Here is a 22,835-nt window from a genome sequence, read left to right as displayed (position 1 = left end):
CACTCATCAGGCTTAAGCACAGCATAGCACCTAGAGGGCTACGAGTACTTACTATGCTGAGTTATGGCCAATTGTATCCCGAGCTCCTTAGGCATTGGCAGATGCTAAATTTAGATTGCAGTGCCAAATACATGCAATTGCTCATTTTTTTTGACCGATGGAATTAGAGCTGCATGGTGAGATCAATGGACTGCAGAATGAGATATATGATTTATACCCAGCTGATGTTGTAGGAGACAAAATGGAATCATTGCATGAGAACATACTTGGTTACGAAAAGAGGTTATCTGCAATTAAGACACGTAAATTGCAGAGAGACCTCCATGATTTTCATCATGGTAATGTATTTTCTTGGGACAGAGAGAGGCAACAGGTAGATTTGGTACAACGGGATACTACGAAGGGGCGGAATAACAGCATTGGAAGAGCAGCTACCAATGATACCCATCAGCCTAGTCTAGCTCCACCTCCATTCATTAGGAGCAATGTGAACATAGCTACAGATAAGTCCACCAATTAAGGTAATTTATTATTCAAGGCAGAAGCAAGTAAAAATGCTAATATAGTGAGACATGATGTTCCGTTCATGGATACAAATATTAGCTGCCAAACTGTAAGACAGAAAGGACCAGCCCAAGGTTTTTCTGGCAATAATGGTGTGAATAGTTTTGGGAGTTCAATGACCTCTACACAAGGGTGTTTTTTATTGAGCAATCCCCTTCCATAAGAGGAAGATCCAGAAGTCAGGCCAAGGTAGGGGGAATGTGCCGTCAACACAGCATCGAGGAGCTAACCAGAACTGGAAAGAAGGTGAGAAAAGTTTAGTATACAATATATCATCTCGCGTATTAACTGAATGGCAACTGTCTTTACTCAACCAAGGGTTTGACTTTTGTGCCTGCGTAGAAGGCGAATTTGGTAGACTACATGATTTGAGGATGTTTAGGAGAACCCTTACTTTGAAAACCATGTTTAAAGGGAATGTGCAGGAACAGTGTATTTTCAAAAAACCGAGTACTTTCATTCCCCTTGTGAATTCAGTTATTGACTTGTTTGTCGAAGTTTGTGACAAACAATTGAGAGACATCTTTAAAGACGTAGTTAGGCCCACATTTTTTAACATGTCTGCGACTGATTATGAAGCTCTATATGAATTCAAGAATTTTCTTTTGTAGAAATACGACCTGCCAGTAAGGGTGGCAGTATTGTTCTCTTGGAAAAAGAGGTATATCACAGTAATATGATGTGTCTGTAGTGATGTGAGTACATATGATGTCATATCTGCTGATGCAGTTAAAAGCATTATTGATAGGATTGATTTTTTGGTCTTTGATGTACTCATCAGTCAAATGATCTCTGAACCTATCTCTGAGTGTTTTAAAGTAGAACATCCAGTTATACCAACAGAATATGGTTTGCCCAAAATCCACAAGCAGTTAACTAATCCCACTATGCATCCGGTAGTGTCCAATAGGGGTTGGATGACCGAACCACTGTCAATATTTGTTGAGAAAAATTTACACACAGTTTTAGATCAGTGTGAAACCATACTGAAGGACACCAAAAGTTTCTTGAGAGAGTTGAGTGACCATCTAGAATTCATTGAGACTGAGTGTTTTTTGTGACTCTGGATATAGAGTCATTGTTTACAGTTATTCCCAATGAATGGGGGCATAGGTAATGTTAATGAGTTACTATTATATAAGGGCATGAATCCAGAGAAAGTCAGACTTGTGTGTGCTTTATTGGAGATCATACTTGAAAATAATGCGTTTATTTTTGGGAATGAATATTTCCAACAATATCTATGGAGCTTCCATAGCATGGTACAAACGTTTTGTGGAAGACGTCTTTTTGTTGTGGTGTGATACTGAAGATCGTTTGATATAGCTTAAAAATTCTTTCAATTGAGCTAGTGCTTTTCTTAGATTTACCTCTAAATATTCTTTGAATGAAATAGAATTTTTGGATGTTAAAGTAAACAGAGATCACATGCATTCTGTTTCCACCTTGTGATATAGAAAGCCGATAAGGAAAAATACTTTATTACATAATAAGAGCATGCACCCTAGACACACCAAGCTCAGTGTGCTGAAGGGGCAGATATATCGCATTATGGGGTTGCATAATGACAGTGACCAACTGAGGCTTGCCTTAGATATACTCAAATGTCAGTTTCTTGAAAGAGACTACAGAGTTAGTGACATTGAAAATGAAATATAGAATGCATGGAGTGAGAGACAAGGTAGGTGTGCACCGTATTATGTTGAGAGATATGTGTCATGAGATGAGAGGTGAAATAGGAGTAGTGGCCACTTCTAATAGTAACATCACTGCCAATGCAGTGAGACTGCCCCTCACTTTTGCCAGCAGTATATAGTTTGTGATGTAATCAAGAACAACTGGAACATTCTATTGACAGTTGGTGAGTGATAGCCTAGTTTTTCTTTCGTAACAATGGATCATTAAAAAGCCACCTTTGTTACAAATCGCATGACACTTTTAGATCTATCAGATCTGATAAATTAGGCACATATGCCTGTAGAAGATGCATGGAGTGTGCATACCTTCACAAAGGCGTACTGTTTGTACACCCCAGCCTAGGGTTTAGAATTGAAAGTGGCTTTTATGCAGATTGTACAACTAAAAATGTGATTACTTCTGCTATTGCACATTATGCTATTCCTACTGTATTGGCAAAACCAATCATTCACTTAAAGAAGGAATTTTAGAACATTTAAGGGATGTAAAGAATGGTAAAGATAGTAATGCGTTGGCATTGCTTGCCAAGAAGGAAGACAGTGGCCACGTATTTAGATTTCTGGTGTTAGAAATTGTTAAGATGGGTATGAGAGGAGGGGATCTATATAACAAGACTGAGGGAATTGAGCAAAGGTGGATCCTGTCTTTTCAGATGGATAAACCTTCAAGATTAAACAGCAGGGTTTCTCTCAAACCTGCTTTGAAATCCAGGAACCTCAAGCACTAGCAGTTTTACGTTTGTTATAGACTGTTAAATACATATATATATATATATATATATATATATATATGATATTTATTTATATATATATATATATATATATATATATATATATATATATATATATATATATATATATATATATATATATATATATATATATATATGATATTTATTTATATATATATATATATATATATATATATATGATATTTATTTATATATATATATATATATATATATATATATATATATATATATATATATATATATATTTATATATATATATATATATATATATATATATATATATATGATATTTATTTTTATATATATATATATATATATATATATATATATATATATATATATATATATATATATATATATATATATATATATATATATATATATATATATATATATATATATATATATATATATATATATATATATATATATATATATATATATATATATATATATATGATATATATATATTTATTTATATATATATATATATATATATATGTGTGTGTGTGTATGGTATGTATGTACTTTTTAGATATATGTTTTAATTGGTAATATGTTTTTAATTTTTGTGTCAATTAATGTTTTAATTAAGGGTTTGTGATTAACAGGCATATGATTGGTCTATCTTAGTGACATATTTAAATAGGTTAATGTGCTTTTTACAAATGTAGTCTGATGAAGTGACATTTGGTCATGAAAGTGCTTACTTTTTGTTCATATTAAAGCAACCTACCGTGTGTATTCAGCGTTTTTCTTTAGTTTTAACTTATTTTTCCAACGTTGGGCACTTCATTCAGTAGTGGAGTTTTTTCTACATGATGATCAAGTATGATGCCCTCTTTGGTATGTACTTGTCCATACATTCAACGCAACTAAAACACCCAGAATGCTTTCTTACTAAATATCAGTGGCCTAAGTCATAAAAACTATGAAGAACATCTCAAAGTCTTCTCTCTATTCTCATTGTTGTACAGACTATTAAGGGGTGATCTCTGCCTCACATACAGAACCTCAATAGACTCAGTTCTTTCAGACCTACTTCACATTCACAAGTCCAGTAGGGACATAAAGACCCACTCGAGATCTAAATCACTTTTTCAACATAAGTAGAACATGCTGAAGGGCTAGATTTTAATCACAGAGAATACCACTTCTTTGGAATTGTCTTCCTCTCCATAAAGCAAAGTACTTATCTTAGAAATAGTCTGGACAAATGGATTGGTAACCACACATTCACCCCTGATTTAGCACCTTTGTCCTGCATTGCTAGGAACAACATGTAAATGTTCTGGTACATAAAAAGGTAGGGAACCAACTCCTACCCCTTTTGCGCAGACTAACTATGGTAGCCTGGGAACTGGCAACTCAGCAAAATCCATCCCACTGGGCTACCTACAGTTTGTCAGAGCAAAACATTGTTTGAGACCAGCTGAGCAGGGACAGGATAGACTGATGAATAGAAGTTGCACCTGGGTGTCTACAAGAGAACTGGTCACTCTTTGGACTGTTGCTCATGTAGATTCCGTTGACTCTGGATACAACAGAGAGTTAAAGAAGCTCTGCTTGTGTATATAGTTGTATACTAGGGTAATGGCCACTAGGGCTTTTATAAGCCTAGCCATACGACTCAAATGTGTCCCATAAGTTACATGTTTTAGACATTTATGAGAAGAAATGCCCCTGTATGCTTTTCCACACTTACTTCTGATAACCCAAGTTCATCTAAAGATTCAGAAGGACTCCTCAAAGATAATTGTGATGACTCCTTTTGGCAACAGTGGTTCCCCCTTCTTTTGAAAATGGCCAAGGACAATTACCACAAGCTTCCTCACAGAACGGACGTACTTATGCAGGACAAGGGTAAGCAGAAACAACATTCTAGCTGATGCCAAGACAAGAAGCAGGACCCTTTTAAGGCTCAGACTCTCTTGGTTTTGCAGTATTTGTTATTGTCTTCTAACCTTTCTTACTCTTCTGTCAGAATTCACTTTAAAGCCATCTCTGCTTGTCTGCCCTTAGATCCATCTTTCCTCCTTACTTTAGGTGAAACAGTTTTTGAAAGAAGTTTTACATATTCATCCACCTAGAAAGCAGGTAGCTCCTCCTTGGGATATTAATTTTGTACTAAAAAACTTACACTGTTTCCTTTTGAGCCTGTCCATGAGGCTGATTTGAAGTTGAAGACAGTGTTACTCATTGCTCCGACCTCTGCAAGAAGAGTGTCTGATTCAGAAGCTTATAGTGAGCCATCCTTATCTCATCTTTCACAAAGATAGGGTAACATTAAGAAGAAATCCTTCCTTTATGCCTAAGGTTGTTTCATTGTTTACATTGAGCCAGGCAATTCATCTCCCTGTTTTCTTTCCTGGACCTAAAATAAAGGAGAATTTTGCACACTCTGGATGTCCACAGGCAAGTCAGATACTACATATACAGGGCAAAAACTTTCTGAAGTTTTGATCATCTGTTTATTTCCTATGAAGGTAAAACAGGGACATTCAGTATCAAAATAGACAATTTCTAACCATAACAAGATAATTCCAGGAAATGTCAGAGCCCACTCTACCAGGCTTTGGCTACTACTATGGAATTTTGGAAAGGGGAAAACTTTAGAAGTACACTGGAGTCAGCAACTTGGTCATCTGTATACACCTCTACCAAGTACTGCAAACTAGATTCCTTGTCTAGATTCAAAGCAGGCTTTGCAAGGGCTATTCTCTAGGGACTGATTTTTCCTCTTTTCTTTCTAAGCTCTGGTGTTTGTCACATAGCTTAGGCTACTGCAACAGTAAACTAATGGTGAACATAATGCATCTGTGTAAATAAAGTTATCATAACAGTAGATGTTTAAATACATATACACAGTAGCCGCACCCTCCCTCCATCCCCTCATTTTGCTATTATTAGGCCAGGGTATGGGATTTTAATTATTATTGTTCATATCTGGCAGGACTGTAGCCTCCCTCTTCTGAGAAGGCAAGAAAGCTCTGACGTTTTGGTGTCTTAGCCACTGATTTTGTACTGCTGCCCAACAAGCAAAAGCTGTCCGATGATGTAGCTGCTGTCCATTCACCTAACATGGAGTCTAGGTTGATGGATAGAATGTGGAAGCATGCAGGCAACTTGGGCACCTTTGGCCTGAGAGCATTAAATTATGTAATACACATGAACTACTTCCATGTAGATTTAGCACTTTTTGGGAAGACCACCCATGCCAAGGTCTAAGAAACAGAGACTACAGTGAGGACTATGATGAACATCACTCTTCATGCGTCTTCTATGTAATGCTGCTGATGGAGCAGCTAAGTCATCCAGCACAGGTATTGCCATAAGATGCCTTGCCTAGTTCTGCTTTTGAGACTTTGTGGATAATTTCAAAGTGACCTTCCCAAATATTGCATATAGTTGTACCTCTTTATTTGGTCCTGCTGTGTAAGAGAAACTACTGAGATGTGAACAGGAAAGCAAGACGCTGTCTGCCATAGGAGTCAAATCTGAGACCATTCAAAGATCCTATAACCGGAATCCAAAGAGATGTTAATTGCTATAGTTCAGGAAACCCCAGTGATATAGGTTCATAGGTGTTTACTAGGCTAATGACCACAAGGGCCTTTTTAAGCCTAGCCATGCATCCCAAATCTCTGACAAGTTCTGATACCCTTGATAAGTGTATAAGATTCAACGCTTTGGATCCACCTCAGACAGTGGCAGCAGTGTGGTCTGCAGAATCAGGGATCCTGGGGGTCCTTTTCAGGTAAGCAATACCAAAATTCCCGAAGGTTTGCCTTATTGTTCCCCTCTTAATGCAGTTGAAGTCATTTATTTTTCCACTAACCTACATGGATGGCCATCTTGCAGGATTCTTCAGTGAGAGAGGTAATATCCAGAGCCTATATAATACCCTTTTCCCATACACCCCTCCCAGTCAAAGCCACTTCCAAACATTCCACCCTGCCTGCAAAAAGCAGCCAGATGAGAAATAATTTTTCTTTCAGAAAAAAAGCCATCAAAAATGTCCCATCAGGTCAGACAGGGTGAGAATCTGTTGAAGATTCTTTTTAGTGACAGAAAGAAAAACAAGGACCCTCAGACCCATTCTAGGTCTCAGAGGCCTAAATCTTCACGTCAAAAGACCTCCTTCAGAATGTCCACAGTGTAGTCAGTCTTGATCTGCCTAAAAACAAATGACTTGATCTTTAGGATGCCTGCCACTACATCAAGATAGCAAAGACTTTCAGAAGGTTTTTACACTTCTGGCTAGGAGATAGTCACTATCAATTAAGATAGTCACTACCAATTAAGAGACCTGCCTTTTAGTCTCACCACAGCACCTCAGAGCTTTTACCAAGTGCATGTAAGTGATCACAGCCCACCAAGACTAGGAGAGATCTGTATGTTCCCAATTTAGACATTTGGCTTCTTTCTGCTATGGCCAGAGTCTGTTATCAAAGCCAAGGACTATTTGTTACAGCTCTGCCTATCCCTAGGTACCTCTGTAAATTATGAAAAATTGAGCCTTTCCTCCAGTACAATATATACTGTTTATTAGATGCCATCTAGACACCACAAATTCTAAAGCCAGTCTTCCTCCAAACAGTATCCAAACTCAGAGCTGCAATCCATCACTTTCTGAAACGCATCTCAATCAGTACTATGTACTGGGACTGATACTCTTCACGCGCATAATACAGCTAATACAGCGGCTACGCAGAGTCCAGTGGACTCAGCTTTCAGCTCACCCTGCAATCCCTATAATCATTACTGAGCTGTACAAGGCACATTTGAAATGGCAGCTCCCCTTTCCCATGATCTCAACATGGACACCATTTGTTCTTCCTTCATGGATGATGATAGCCTAGTATAAACCTATGAACCTATCTGCCCTAAGGCATTTATAAGCCTAGCCTAAAGTTTTGTGGCTTACGCCACCCCTTATGTTAAAAAATACTGTGCCCATTAGTTTCTTGTGCCTCTGTCACTGTATTTGCCTACTGTTTGGGCTGGGGGTGGGGGCATTTCGTGGGAAGAATGGTCCAAGGAACTTGGAATCAGACAAGGCCTATCTTCACATAAATATCTTGGAGACAAGGGTGGCTCCCCTGACATTAAGGGAATTCCAGGACCTTCTGCCTCCATGAGTGATTTCTATTCAAACAGATAACAAGTCTGTGTTGTGGTATTTGAAAAAAAAAAAAACAAGGAGGAACTAGTTCTGAGAGGCCATGAGAGTTGTATAGTGGGAAATTGCTTAGCATCGCATCTGAAGTAGTTAACTTCATTTTATCTGCAACCTGTGGGTATACGGATCCGTATCGGATTCGAGCCGGCAACTTTTTTCTAGCATCTGCTCCAAGCTCTGAGCTCCTCCCCTTACCCATAATGCCCTACCATCTCCTATCTTCCCCCAGATCTCGTTTGCAATGCCAGTAGTGTGCATCATGGTCTCCTTTGCTCTGAGCTCAGGAATAGTAAGTAGAATTTTTTTGCTGATATCTAGGTGTGCTTGACTAGGATTTCCATTCCTCCCCTTCTGTAGTATCTCGTTTGGTCGTTGGTGTTTAAAAAAAAAAAAAAAAAAAAAAAAAAAAAAAATTTTTTGTATAGAGTAGTAGTTAGGCTTGCCCTTCCCCTACCTGTGTGTGGTTTTCGGAAAGGTAGTGCTTGTACCTTGGAGTGCAGGACTATGGCTGACCAGCCAAAGTCTGTTTTCAAAAAATGTACAGAGTGTGGCCATAAGTTTTCCCCAGCCGATGGTCACACTCTGTTTGTGATATGCTTAGGAGTGGCACATTTGTCCACTCAGTGTGCTGTCTGTTCAGGTTTCAACCTTAGGGCCCTTAGGGATCGTAAGGCCAAGCTAGTTGCCAAAGGCCTTCTCCCTGCTGCCATGCTGGAATCTGCCTCGGTCTCTAGTGTACCACCTTCCACCCAGACAGGGACTCAACCTCCCTCTTCATCTGGCGATGGGTCTTCAAAGGACAGATCTTCAGTCAGTGAGTCTGACAAAGATAAGGAAAAAGAAAAGGAAAAGGAAAGGCACAGAGAAGAAAGGGAGAAAAAGAAGGACAGGCATCGTAAGAGGTCCCCAGACAGGGAGCTCTTTCTTAGCCCCCCATCTAAGACCATGAGGCCTGTTTATCCATGGTTTCGGTCTCCTCGTTTCTCACTGGAGCCTTTGGAACATTCTGACCCGAGGCCCATTCCCCACTGCGCAGACCAGCCAGATCCGAGTCGGTGGCCTCTTCGAGGTCAACTCGGAGCCTATCAGACATGGATATGGACAGGATGATGCGGAGATTTATTCAGACCCAAATTCAGATGGGAGTCTTGCCAGGTCCCTCTCCCTATGGAGGGGCGACCTCCATGCCTCTTTTCCACCCCATCTCTCCTTCCCCAATCCGTGCTTCAGGGCTCTTAGATCCGAGTTTTTTTGGAGTTGGTAGCTCGGCGCTGACGGTTCCTCCAACCTCGACTCCAGCTGTTACCTTGAGTTCCTCGGATCCGACTTGTTCGGATATGAGTGACTCTTGGAGCCGCGGACAGGGAATAGTACCCGGGGGAATGGATTCTTCGGCTCCGACCTTTTTGGATCCGATCCGTTCCCTCGGATCTCAGGCTACCCTGTCTTAGGCTCCGGTCCCCGCTTCGGATCCGGGGAGGGCTTCTCCCTCGGCCTTCAAAGTGGTGGAGAGGATTCTCTCCCAGGGATTGAGACCCCAGCCCATCCCCTCGGATACGACCCAGTCCCCCCCTGGATTTGGTGACGACTTCCTTCATCCTGTCTCAGGGACAGTCTGTGCCAGAGGATCCCCAGGTAATTTTCCCCGAGGAAACCCCTGCGGCTCGCGGATCCCCTTCTGAAAGTCCCACTGAATAGGGTCACAGTAAGCGCAAGTGCAAAAGGAGGCACTTGGACTCCCTTGAGTCCCTCACTACTGACACTGACTTAGATGAAGGAGTAGGTTCCCCCAAGTCACATCCCGAAGGAGTAGGTTCCCCCAAGTCACATCCCGAAGACGTCTCCTTTGGAGAAATTATGGAGATCCTCCACCAGAGGGGAGGTTGGTCAGCCCCAAAACCTTCTGGGGATGAGTCAGTGTTCCTGGAGGCCTTTGGCACAGGCCCATCTACTTTCTGGGTGTCCCCACCAGCAGAACTCTTGGTGGACCTCATCACCACAAGGGCATGGAAGGAGCCCGACACTGTAGAGCCCATCCCCAAATGCCCTGACAAGGTTTTATCTGCCCCTTCTGACAGACAACCCTGGTCGAAAGGAGCCCCAGTTGATGCTATGTTGGTCGCAGCGGCCACAAAGAAGGGGAACTAGCACAGGAAAGTTCCTTAGTCCACCCTCCAGACAAGGAGTCCAGGTCGATGGATAGGTTTGGCAAGTGTGTATACTCCTCAGCAGCTTTTTCTATCCATGCGCTGAATTATTTGGCACATGTGATTCAGCTTCAGTGAGACCTTGCTTCGGAATTCACTGAGTCGCCCCCAGAGTCTTTATCGCCACAGGACAGACAGCTGTTCTCGGTGAAAATGTCTACTCTGAAGTCCGTCTCAAACACATCTATGTGGCTACTTTCCCATGCCACGGAAGGAGCAGCTAGGGTGGCTGGGACAGGCATAGCCATGAGGCATCATGCCTGGCTAAGATTGTGTCAGTTCGCGGACCCTTTCAAGGCATTGTTTATCAATGCTCCCTACAACGGTTCTTCCCTTTTTGGAAAGACAGTACATGACACACTTGTCCAGAGCGAAAAGGACGGGAAGACTTTGTCTGCCGTCTGAGTCCGCTTCTCTAACCCTCAGCGGTCCTTCTCTAGGAATCAAAGAGGGCAGAAGAAGATGTGATTCCGAAAATCTCAGTTTTCCCGGGATTCTCAGGACAGCTATTCCCCCAGAGGCAGTGGGGGACAGGATCGATGCCGACCCAGAGGTAGAGGGGGTCCCAGGAATTTCGGGTCTAGGGAACCCTTCTCTGATAGACCCGGTCAGCAGCCCTAAGGGGTTGCCCAACTGTCCTACTCTGGAAGCAGTCTGGGCACGATTGTTCTTACACCCAGCAGCATGGGAGTCCATTACAACAGATCACTGGGTTCTTCAGATAATATCCAGAGGTTACTCTATTCCTTTCGTTGCCCCTCCAAATATTACAAAACACCTCCTGAATGCTCCACCTGCTCACAGGGAGGCCGCAGCTCTAGAGGTTTCAAAGCTGCTTCTCAAACGAGCCATCGAAAAGGTCCCCCCGATCAGTCTAGATTAAGCGTCTACTCGAGGTTCTTTTTTGTGCCAAAAAAGACGGGGGACCTCAGGCTCATTCTAGACCTGTCAACATTAAACCTGTCGGTAGCCAAACAGAAATTGTGGATGGTCACCCTACAGTCCATTCTACCTCATCTCCGAGAGTGCGACTGGATGTGCTCGTTAGACCTTCAGGATGCTTACTACCACATCAAAATACACAGAAGCTCCAGGAGGTTTCTGCGCTTCCGGCTGGAAGCCAGTCATTTTCAGTTCAGAGCCCTACCCTTTGGTCTCATCACAGCCCCCAGGGTGTTCAGCAAGGTAATGGCAGTTGTAGCGGCTCATCTGAGGTTTTAGGGTATTCAGGTGTTTCCTTACCTGGATGACTGGCTCTTCACTGCACCCAACAAGCATCACTTGTGTCTGGCCTGAGATTATTTCTTTCAGTTAACAGAGCTATTGAGAATTACAGTCAATGTTCACAAATCCCATTTGCAACTGGTACAAGTTCTAGATTTCATTGGGGCGCGGTTAGACACTTTGCAGATGAAGATATTCCTAACTCCAGACAGGATTCTACATCTCAGGTGCCACATAGCTCATATAGCAAACTCCAAGTCTTCAAAGGCGAATGAGGTTCTCCGGGCTCTGGGCTCCATGGCTGCCACCATATCTATTCTCCCTTATACGCGCCTTCACATGCGGGTTCTTCAATGGACTCTGGCTGTTAAGTGGTCTTGGCTAGACCTGCCCATGGAATTTCCGATCAAGATCCAACACGTCTGCAGGACATCTCTTCTTTGGTGGTTAACTTCACCGGAGATATCAAAAAAGAACGCTCCTTTGCGTCACCTCCAGTCCAAACCACAGTGACCACGGACGCCTCCCAACTTGGGTGGAGGGGACACTGTTCAGGAAGGACAGTCCAAGGCACGTGGTCCCAGGCAGAGACCAATTTGCACATAAATGTTGTAGAGATGAGGGCAGTGCTTTTAGCATTGGAAGCATTTCAAACAGTCCTCCCTCTCCGATATTGCAATTCAGTCAGACAGCATGTCAGTTGTCTGGTATATCAACAAGCAGGGGGAACCAGATCCTACCCTTTATATCGCGAGGCCATGAGAGTGTGGCAATAGGCGATTTTCCACCGGTCGGTTTCTGATAGCAAAGCACATCCCTGGGCACTCCAACATTTTAGCGGACAGATTGAGTCGGGCCATTCTGATGCCTTACAAGTGGTCTCTGAAACAGTCAGTAGCAGAAGAGATTTTCCTTGCATGGGGTCAGCCTTGCTGCGATCTCTTCGCATCTCTTCCCAACACGAAGTGCAGCGAGTTCTTCGCTCTGATTCCCTCAACAGGGGAAGTCCCCAGAGACTCTCTAGTCCATGCTTGGCCCCCGGGCCTCTGTATGCTTATCCACCTTTACCTCTCATTCCTAAGTTTCTTCAGAAAGCTTGCCGACTATGGTGCAAAGTGATCCTCATTGTCCCGTTCTGGCCTCGTCAGGTTTGGTTCCCATTCCTTTGGTTTCATCTCTTAGCTCCCCTGTGGGTTCTGGATCCCTGCCCGGATCTAATTTCCCATCCGTCGGGGACACATCCGCCCGATCTGGGCAGCCTCAAGCTAACAGCTTGGTTGCTGCAGTTCCGTTGATTGCCAGGACTCCCGGTCTTTCATCCCAGGTAAAATCCATTCTGGTGGCCTCTCTTAAAGACTCTGCTAGGAAACCTTATTGCAGTAAATGGAAGCGCTTTTCCATTTGAGCCTCACAGAAAATAACAGATCCCTTTACAGCCCCTGTTCCAGCAGTGTTGGACTTCCTGTCTGGTATCTTACAGCAAGGAGCTAGTTCCTCCACAATGAAAGTACAATTGGCAGCCATTTCCAGTTTTCCCGTTGGTGAAAACAACGTGGCCTTAGCCTCCTCTAGACTGTGTAAGGTTTTTCTTAAAGGTTCTTTTCTGTTACGGCCCCCTGTCAAGGATTCTGTACCTCCTTGTGACCTTACTTTTGTTTTACAGGCATTGGTGGCTCCTCCTTTCGAACCTGCAGCTTCGGTGGACTTAAAATTTTTGTCCTGGAAGACAGCTTTCCTAGTCACCATTACATCTGCTAGGAGAGTTCCTGAGCTTCAAGCTCTGTCTGCCATGCCTCCATATTTGGTCTTCCATAAGGATAGGGTCTCCCTCTGTACTTAACCCTTCCTTCTTACCTAAAGTGGCATCTGAAGCAAACATAAACCAGTCCAATAATCTCCCCATTTTCTTTCCAACTTCCAAAATAAAGGTGAATGCAAACTCCATTTGTTAGATGTTCATAGACAGCTTCGTTTTTATCTTCATAGAACAAAGTCTTTCCGCAAGACTGACCAATTGTTTTGTTTCCTTTTCCAAAGCGTTTATGGGAAAAGCTATTTCTAAAGTTTCTTTAGCCAGATGGATCACTCTTTGCATTTTACATGCCTACAAAGCAAAAGATTTATTGCCTCCTGGTATAGTTAAGGCTCACTCTTCCAGGTCCATGGTGACTTCTGCTGCTTTTTGGTCCAGGGTACCTTTGGACGATATTTGTGCAGCAGCGACATGGGCCAATTCACATACCTTCATTTCCCATTACAAATTGGATCTGATTTCGAGGGGTAGAGCATCCTTTGGCTCTGCGGTGCTCAGGAATATCCTTCCATAAGGGCCTCCCAGGATCGGAGTAGCTGGGGACTCTGTCCCACAGGTTGCAGATAAAATGAAGTTAACTACTTCAGATAAAAAAGTTATGTACTCACCATAACGTTCCATCTGAGTAGTTATGCTTCATTTTTCTGCAACATTCCCTCCGTCCCCGGACCTTATCCTGTTTTCAGGGTTGGTTTATTGGATTGAGTTGCATATATATTGTTAGTTGCAGCAAACTCGATCTGAGGGAAGATAGGAGATGGTAGGGCATTATGGGTAAGGGGAGGAGCTTGGAGCAGATGCTAGAAAAAAGTTGCTGGCTTGGATCCGATATGGATCCATATACCCACAGGTTGCAGAAAAATGAAGTATAACTACTCAGATGGAACGTTATCGTGAGTACATAGCTTCTTTTTTCTGATCATAACACATTGCAGGAAGAGCTGACTGTCTTGCAAATGGGCTCTGCAGGTCCATACTGATGTCTCCTGAGCAGTTTCTCAAGCCAGTGGTAGCTCATCTAATATTGAATCACAGGGTCAGACTTGCTGCACTCTTTGCAACCCTAGTCAGCACCAAGTGCATCAGCTACTTTCCCCTAGTCTTTCTGGAGGGACATTCCATGAGAGAGACACTGATCAGACAGCAGCCAACTGGACTTATGCCTTTCCCCCACTTTCTCTAATGTCCAGATTCTTACAGAAATCTGCAGCATGCAGAACCACAGTGATCCTCATTGCCCCATGCTGACCTTAGCAAATTTGATTTCCCTTCCTCCAGCCTCACTTAACAAAGCACCCATGATTTTCAGATCCCCATTTGGATCTGCTGTCACACACTTCCAGTCAGCCTCACCCAGGCTTATTCAGTCTGAATTTTAATGGCTTGGTTTCTCCAGTTCTCCTGATGACTAAGGATTCTTTATCTCAGATTGTAGTTCACATTTCTAAAAATACTTAGAGAGTTTAAGAGCAAATGTAAATGATTCTCCATATTGTCAACAGTGCGGGGCATTGACACCTTTCTGCTTTTATTCCTGAAATCTGTTAGTTTCTTTCAGACTCAACAGTAAAAGTTCTGATACCTTGTATATCCAACTTCCATAACAGTAGTGACTCTCATTCCATTGCTTGTCATAAATCATGTAAAGCCTTTTTGAAAGGAGCTTTTCTTTACTTGCTACTAGAAAGGATCCATTTCCACCCTGGGATCTCAATTTTGTTTTAGAAACATTAACAACAAATCCCTTTGAGCCTAATATCTTCAGCACAACTAAAATTGCTGTCCTGAAAAGCCTTTTGGTGATAGTTACACTTGCTAGAAGATTGTCTGAATTACATATGTCTTCTAGCCTTTCTTACTTAATTTTCTGAAAAGATGTAGTGTTCCTCAGATCGTGTCTTTCCTTTATTCCCAAAATTGCTTTATAGAGTAAGTTGAATCATCCTATTTATTTGCCTCTTTTCTTCCCTACCATTCTAACTATGGAGAGAGGGCATACTTTATACCTTAGATATTCATAAACAGCTAAGGTTTTATCTTCACAGGACAAAAACATTTAGGAAAAACAAACAATTGTTCATCTCATTCACTCCTAACAAATTAGGAGAAAAAGTATCTAAAATAATCTTGTCCAGATGGTTATCAGTCTGCATTTCTTTTGCATGTGCGTCACAGTATAAAATTCCTGCTACCCAAACCAAAAGCTCATTCTACAAGGTCACTTGCTATTTCATCGGTCTTTTTCAGATGTTCCTTTATGGATATAATGTGTGCTGCAGCAACATGGTTTATATTGCATACCTTTACCAAACACTACAAGTTGGACATATTGTCTAGATCCAGGACTTCCTTCAGAACTACAGTCCTCAAGGGTATCCTGTCATGATGCCACCCAGGGTTACAGATAGCTTGGAATTCAGAACCATCAATCAGTTCAGATAGACAGGATGAATAAGATACAGAATTTATGCACTTACCTTAACACTGGAGCCTTTCAGCCTTGTCTGTCCGATATACATTTTATTTTATTTTAATTATTTATGATATTTGTTTACTAGGATCCTTATGGACCTTTTTCAGACTCAGCCCAGGAGCAGTCTGGTTAAGTGATTTGCTCACATAATTAGACTGTGAAGGATGAGGAACATCCATCCCTCACTTCCTCTCTCCTTTTCCTGTCCAAATTGTCAAATTGAGGACCTTGCAGACCGTCTGAAAGCTCCTTTTTCTTGTTTCTTCTATATTCCTGTATGAATTACGACCTTCTATTATTCATCCACAAACATGATCTGGGGAAAGGTAGTACCCAGCAGGGTTATAATAGGGAAAAATCCTAAAGGAACTTGAGGCTTGGAGAACTAGTAGGGCATGATAAGATCTGATAAAAAGCTTGGTACTTGTCAATTGTATCAGATGGACCAAGATGAAAGGATATGGTTATATTCCACCTAAAACTAATATGGAGCTTAAAATTTAGGGAGACATAATCAGCTTTCAGTAGGGAGTATTACTAATAGGTGGGGAATGGAATTTGATTTGCAGCAATGAGAATTTATTGAGGAGCCTAGAATGGAAACTATAACAAAAGAGCATAGATTTCTGAAGAAATTTAGGAAAATATTTGGTTTGATAGATGTGAATTGAGTAGTAGGAACTGGGGACTTGTCCTGTGGCACTTGCAGCTAGTACTGTGTTATTTAAATTGTATCACTAGATGTGGAGGAGGGTCAAATCTGACAGCTGGTATCTTGTGTGGGTGGCTTTAATGTCAGGTACATTACAGCTTCCTGAACGGATGTTCTATATCACCTTACAGTCAGGAGACTGTTTGCAAACCAGGGGGGAGAGTTAGCATAATAGTTGAGGTGTTTACCCTGCAGATATACAGTGCAGGGTTTGATTCTCACCCTTGGGAAGCATAGCTAGACTTAAAAAGGCCACTGGGTTTGTTAGCCAGTTAGACTATGAAACTACATATTGTTCCCTGAGAAATAATGTCTGGGCTTGACTAGACATAAATTGTATTTCACAGGAGAAAGTGCATTTAATTGAAAGCTTTGACATATATCCAATAACTGTTTCAGATCATGCACCAGTAATCACTAAGCTAAAAATGCAGGGTAATGAAGTAAAGATGAGATACTGACACTTCCCCACCTACCTATTAAAAGAAAGGAATTTAAGGAATGGGTAGTGGAAATTATTAGGGAGTTATTAGAGAAGATAGAAAGTCCAAAAGTTGTAGCTAGTGAGTAGGATAAAATGAAAGTGGAGTTTAAAAATAGGCAAACATCTGACAGCATTAAGGGAGCAATGATGACTCAGAGAGAAACAGAATTGTAAGAAAACACTGCTGCTGTTGGTGGGTCTTCATGCAGAGAAAGCCTTCAACAGTAAGCTAGGATTTTATGACAAGGGCAGTGGATGCATTTGCATTTCCTGATGCAATAATAATGTTAATTAGGAGGATATTTGAGATATCACAGGCAAAAATCAAAGTGGGAGGTTTCCTGTCTCATAAGTTGTGTCTGAACAGAGGAACCAGGCAAGGGTGTCCTCTTTCTCCTTTGTTATTTGCTTTTTATTTAGAACCATTGGCAAAGAAACTAGGGACTCAGAAATTTAAGGATTTAATTGGTATGGCGGTCAGGAAAAGTTGGCTTTATTTGCAGACATTATTTTGCACCTGATGGAACAAAAAAAGGACATTTTAGTGCGGTGAAAGATTCTGAGACAGTTCCGTTTTTTTTTTCAGGATATTAAAGAAAATAAAACGAAGGCAATCACCCATGCATGAACTGGTTCAGCAATTCACATATTTATGGGGATATGACAAACTGATGTCCTTAGGAGTATGAATTAAGCAGGATTCTGTTATGGCTACTAAGAATGTGGAGGAAGAGACTAATCAGAAGATAATACAAAAACTAAGAAACCGGAACTTCTTGCCTATGGATATGGAGAGCAAGATATGATGCAAGCAGTAAAAATGTTGTTAGTCCCTTTAGTTTTATACACGGGTCAGGTATATTTTTATCAACCAGCGGCGAAGTTGTGGATAGTAATTAATAAAAAGTTGAAGGATTTTTATCTGGGAGGGGAAGAGGGCAAGAGTTGAGTGGGATAATTTGATAGCCATCTATTCCCATGTTGCAGTATTCATAACATGAGGGATACTCCACCTAGGAGACCTGAAAGTCTGGCCAGAATACAAAAGACTTTTACTTCTCGAAGTGCTTTTCTTCTCATAGCTAGTGAAGAGAGTCTGACGTCTGTGCCAGAGGGTAGACCTACGTCAATCCCTTCCTCTCAGTCTAAAACAGATTCTCCTCTTAAAAGGAAACTAAAGCTAAAGCAAGTTTCACCTCTTCAGGACCCTACTCTAGACTGGCAGGCCTTTTCACAGGGCATTCTTAAATTATGTCTTTGAGACCTTCTTCTGCTGTTTCTTTTCCCCTGGTTTCTCCCACTTCAGTTCCAAGGAGCTCTCCTTTGGAGCAGGAGCCTTTTGAAGAGGACGTTTCCTCTTCAGGTGAGTCTGTTGGCTGTTCCACCCAGATAACTTCTTCTTTGGGTTATGCTTCCCCTGAAGTAGAGTCTAATGGTACTGACTCCCCTGAGGAAGACATCTCTTTCTGAGAAACCATTTCAAGGATGAGAGACTTCTTTAAATGGGACTGCTCTCAAGTCTCAGAGGTGCAGAAGAGGTACTGTGGCCTCTTACAGATAGACTCCCCTTCCCCTTCTGATATATCCCCTGTGTTGCCTGCCTTTTTGGATGCCTTCTTGTCAGCATCCAAGGCACCTGACTCTCAACCGCCTATCACAAAAACGCCAGATAGATTTTACACGGTGCCAGAGGACAGTAAATTTCTTTTTAAATGTCCTCCTGTAGATCCTGCTGTTATCTCTGTGTCTGCAGATAGACCTTCTAAACATTCGCCTTCCACTTCTTTACTTCCATCTGATAAATACAGTAAGATGATGCAGAGACTGGGTAAGAAATGTCTATACTTCCTCTACACTGGCCTTCAGGGCCATTAATTACCAAACACTTATGTCAAAATATGTTTTGGCCCTGCTCTCGGGCTTTACAGCTATTGTCAGACCTCCCAGATTCTGCAGTCAAAGTTCAACTCTCCTGTCTCTTGACAGCCTCTTCCAAAGTGACTTGTCATTAAATAAAGTGCATCTATGATGGAGCTGAAGTATCTGCCAGATCAGCTGCATCTGGCTTGGTCCTTAGAAGATATTCTTGGTTGAGATTGCATCCCTTGCCTGATGATATCAAGGCAAAACTTATGGATGCTCCTCTTGATAATTCTGCCTTCTTTGGAAATAATGCTGTTGCCCTTTTCAAATCTCTTCAAGAAAAAAGGGAAGGAGTTACAGGAACTTGAGCATATTTTTGTGTCCCCAGTTCCTAAGTACCACAGGAATTATTTTTCCAAGCCACATTTTCTGAGCAAATAGTCCCGTGCCCCTTCTTCCACTTCCAAGAAAGGGCCACATTAAGCCCTTCCAGGACTCAGCTTGCCACTGCTCAAAAGCTCTCCTTTCCAGAAAAAAACGGTAGTTTGTGACTACCTGCCCAGCCTTACAAGTATTCCTCTTTCCCAGCACGTCTTTCACTCCCTTTCTTCCTGGAGAAACATTACTACAGACAAATGGGTGCTTTCAGTTGTTCAAAGTGGATATTACATGGTTTGGAAGTCCATTTCACCCTTCATGGGTATCCCTCAACCCCCTCTTGTAATTCAGGGCTTGATTTTATAGGGAACCATTCAGCGAGTCCTTTCCCAGCAAAGAGGAAGAGGTTTTTACTCAAGGATGTTTCTAGTTCCTAGGAAGGATTGCCCATGGAGATTCATCCTAGACCTGTGTCACCTCAACCTCTTATCTTCAGGTTCCCACCTTCCACATGCTCTCCCTCCAAACTCTGTTCCTACTTTTACTGCCTTAGGCCTTTCTGGTTTCTCTGGACATCATAAATGCATATCTTCATATCCCAAGTCATCCCCTTTTCAGGAAATATATTGTTTTGGTTGTGTCATCTAATGTTCAGTTCTTTGTTTTGCCCTTTGGACTCTCCATGGCCCCAAGGGTATTCACAAAATGCTTGACTCCTGTTATTTCCTTTTGCAGACTTCAAGAAATCCATGTTTATCCTTACCTGGACGGCCTGCTCATTCAAGCAACTTATCCACAAATTCTGCTGGAGAATCTCCACACAACCATCCGCTTGCTTCTAAGCCTGGGGTTCACTGTCAATTACAAGAAATCCCCCCTCACTTCTTCTCAGGACCAGGTCTTCCTTGGATGCAGGATAAGGACAGATCTTATAGTGGCATTTCTGCCCCTTCAGAAAGTGCAGTCTCTTTTGGCCTACTTTTAGCAACTCCTACCACTCACTTCCTTGATAGCAAGTTTCTCAGACTTCTAGGATTCATGGCATCCATTATTCCCATGCTACCTTTGGCCAAACTCCACATGAAATTCCTTTATCTGAAATCTGTCTGGTCCCAGCATGCACATCCTCTGGATTTTGTTCTTCCTTTTCTTCCTTGTCTGAAGAAAGAACTGCAGTGGTGGAGTCAGCAAATTTCACTGAGCCCAGGTCTCCCTGTACAGCCTCCTCTTCCTGTGTAGGAGCTATTCACAGATGTCTCAGACCTGGGGAGGGGGCAACCTTGGGAAACCTGAAGGTCCAGGGTCTTTGGTCCCCCTATATAAGGAAGGAACACATAAATATCAAAGAAATGAGGGCTTTGATTTTTGTTCTTCAAGCTTTCCTCTTCTTTTCACCCAGGTCCCCTGAAGCTGTTCACAGACAACATCACAGTCCTTTGTATGTGAGCAAACAGGGGGGAACAAAGTCTCATTTTCTCTGCAGGTTGGCTCTTCAGGCTTCGAAGATTGCTTCCAAATCAAAAGTCATTTTACAAGCAGCTTACTTACTTTCAGCTCAAAATGTTCTGGCAGACACTCTAAGCAGGTCCATGACTCAATCCCATGAATGAATGCTCCACATGGATGTATTTCTGGACATTCTCCACCGGTGGGTCACACCTTAAGTAGATTTTTTTGCCTCCCCTCTGAACAGACCGCTACCACAATTTTGTGGCAGAATCCCAGTTCCTCTGGTATGGAAGGTGGACACCCTTTCAGTATCTTGGAAAGGGATGTTTCTTTACGCATTCCCCCTTCCCACTTATTCAGAAAGTTCTGCTGAATATTCAGCAGGACAAACCAAAAATCTTGTTGGTGACCCCCTTTTAGCCAAGACAACACTGGTTCCCTCCTCTTCTTCATTTAGCCAAGGGCAATCATCACAAGTTAACACACAGGGTGGACCTCCTCACACAAGACAAGGGATCACGCATTCACCCACACTTAACCCTCATTCTAACTGTTTGGGTGATAGGCTTCTGATCCCTTTCTGACACTTTTTCTCTGAGGACGTGCTTCTAGTCCTGCAGGAGACCAGGAAATCTAACACTATGATATCCTACTTATCCAAATGGAAGAGGATCTCCATCTGGTGTCTAAAGAAACAGCTAGATCCATTTTCAGTGGATATCCCTCTAATTTTATCTTAATTGTGCGAGCTGCTTAAGGCCAGATTGGCTTATTTTTCTGTAAAAGCCCACTTATCTGTCGTTTCTGCGTGTCTGCCTTTATCCCTTCCCTTAGCCTCTAGGCTAGATATTAAGCTTTTTCTTAAAGGTGTCCTTCATATCAGACCTCTCAGGAAACCTGTTCCTCCACCCTGGGATTTGAATTTTGTACTGGAAAAACTTAACCAAGCCCCCTTTGAGCCAGCTGTCATAGCTTCCTTAAAGCATTGCACTTTGAAGACTGTGCTGCTGGTGGCCATCACTTCTGCTAGGAGAGTCTCTGAACTCCAAGCTTTAATGGTATCGCAACCTTTCCTCATTTTACATAGATAGGGTCTCTCTGCGTACTAACTCCTCTTTCATGCCCAATGTGTTAATGATTTGTCCCTTAACCAATCTATTAATTTACCTACCTTCTTTCATCACCTCAAAATTCTAGTGAAAGGGTGTTATATTATTTGGATATGCATAGACAACTGAGATTTTATCTGGATAAAACCAAGTTATTTAGGAAATCAGAGCAACTTTGTTTGTTTACACCCCAGGGCACTGGGAAAGCCTGTGTCAAAACAGACCATCTCTTCATAGATTTCTAAGGCCATTTCTTTCTGTTATGTTTTTCATTATTAAAATCTTTCTTCCTCCGTGAAAGCTCATTCCAATAGGGCTGTTGCTTCATCTGGGACCTTTTCTAAGGGCTAGGACACTGCTTCCATCTTGAAGGCAACTACATGATCTTCTGTCCACACCTTTACCAAACATTACAAGCTGGATGGCATCTCCAGATCCAGAGCAGGGTTTGCCAGGGCAATCCTGCACGGTTTTCTGGAGAGTTCCTCTGTTCCATCCTTCCTTTTCCTTTCATGAGCTATGGTACTCTCCTTCATGTTATGAATACTGCAACATGGGAATAGAAAGACGTAAAACCATAACTGTCCTTCTCTTCCGTGTTGCAGTATTCTATCCCATCCTCCTCCCCCCTGGTATTTCTCTGGATGATAGTTTGCCTTTCCTTTTTATCCTTGGACTGCTGTTCTGAGTGGAGCATTCAGTTCTGAGGATGGTGCATGCGGAAGCCACTTTTATGGCTTATGCTTCCTGCTGGCTTCATGCGATGTCCCACGTACATTGCAGTAGTAAAAGTCTTTTTTTATACTGGCCAAACATTCGTGTCACCTAGGAGAATCCCTCATGTTATGAATACTGTAACATGGAAAAGAAGGACATCTATGGCTATGGTAAGATTTTACACAACTATTCTATCTTTCCAATAGAACAA

General features: G+C 42.1%; 1 protein-coding gene across 2 annotated transcripts in view; it reads left to right on the top strand.

Annotated features, from left to right (window-relative positions):
* Positions 1–22,835, top strand: part of RABL3 (RAB, member of RAS oncogene family like 3) — a 696,369-nt gene that overhangs the window by 373,437 nt on the left and 300,097 nt on the right. The gene's annotated exons all lie outside the window — the stretch shown is intronic.

This window comes from Protopterus annectens, chromosome 5.part0, assembly GCF_019279795.1.
Source record: "Protopterus annectens isolate FY-2018-M chromosome 5.part0, PAN1.0, whole genome shotgun sequence".
In the NCBI taxonomy this organism is placed as follows: domain Eukaryota; kingdom Metazoa; phylum Chordata; order Ceratodontiformes; family Protopteridae; genus Protopterus; species Protopterus annectens.
Note: the sequence above shows the minus strand (reverse complement) of the source record. Positions and strands in the feature narration are given on the sequence as shown.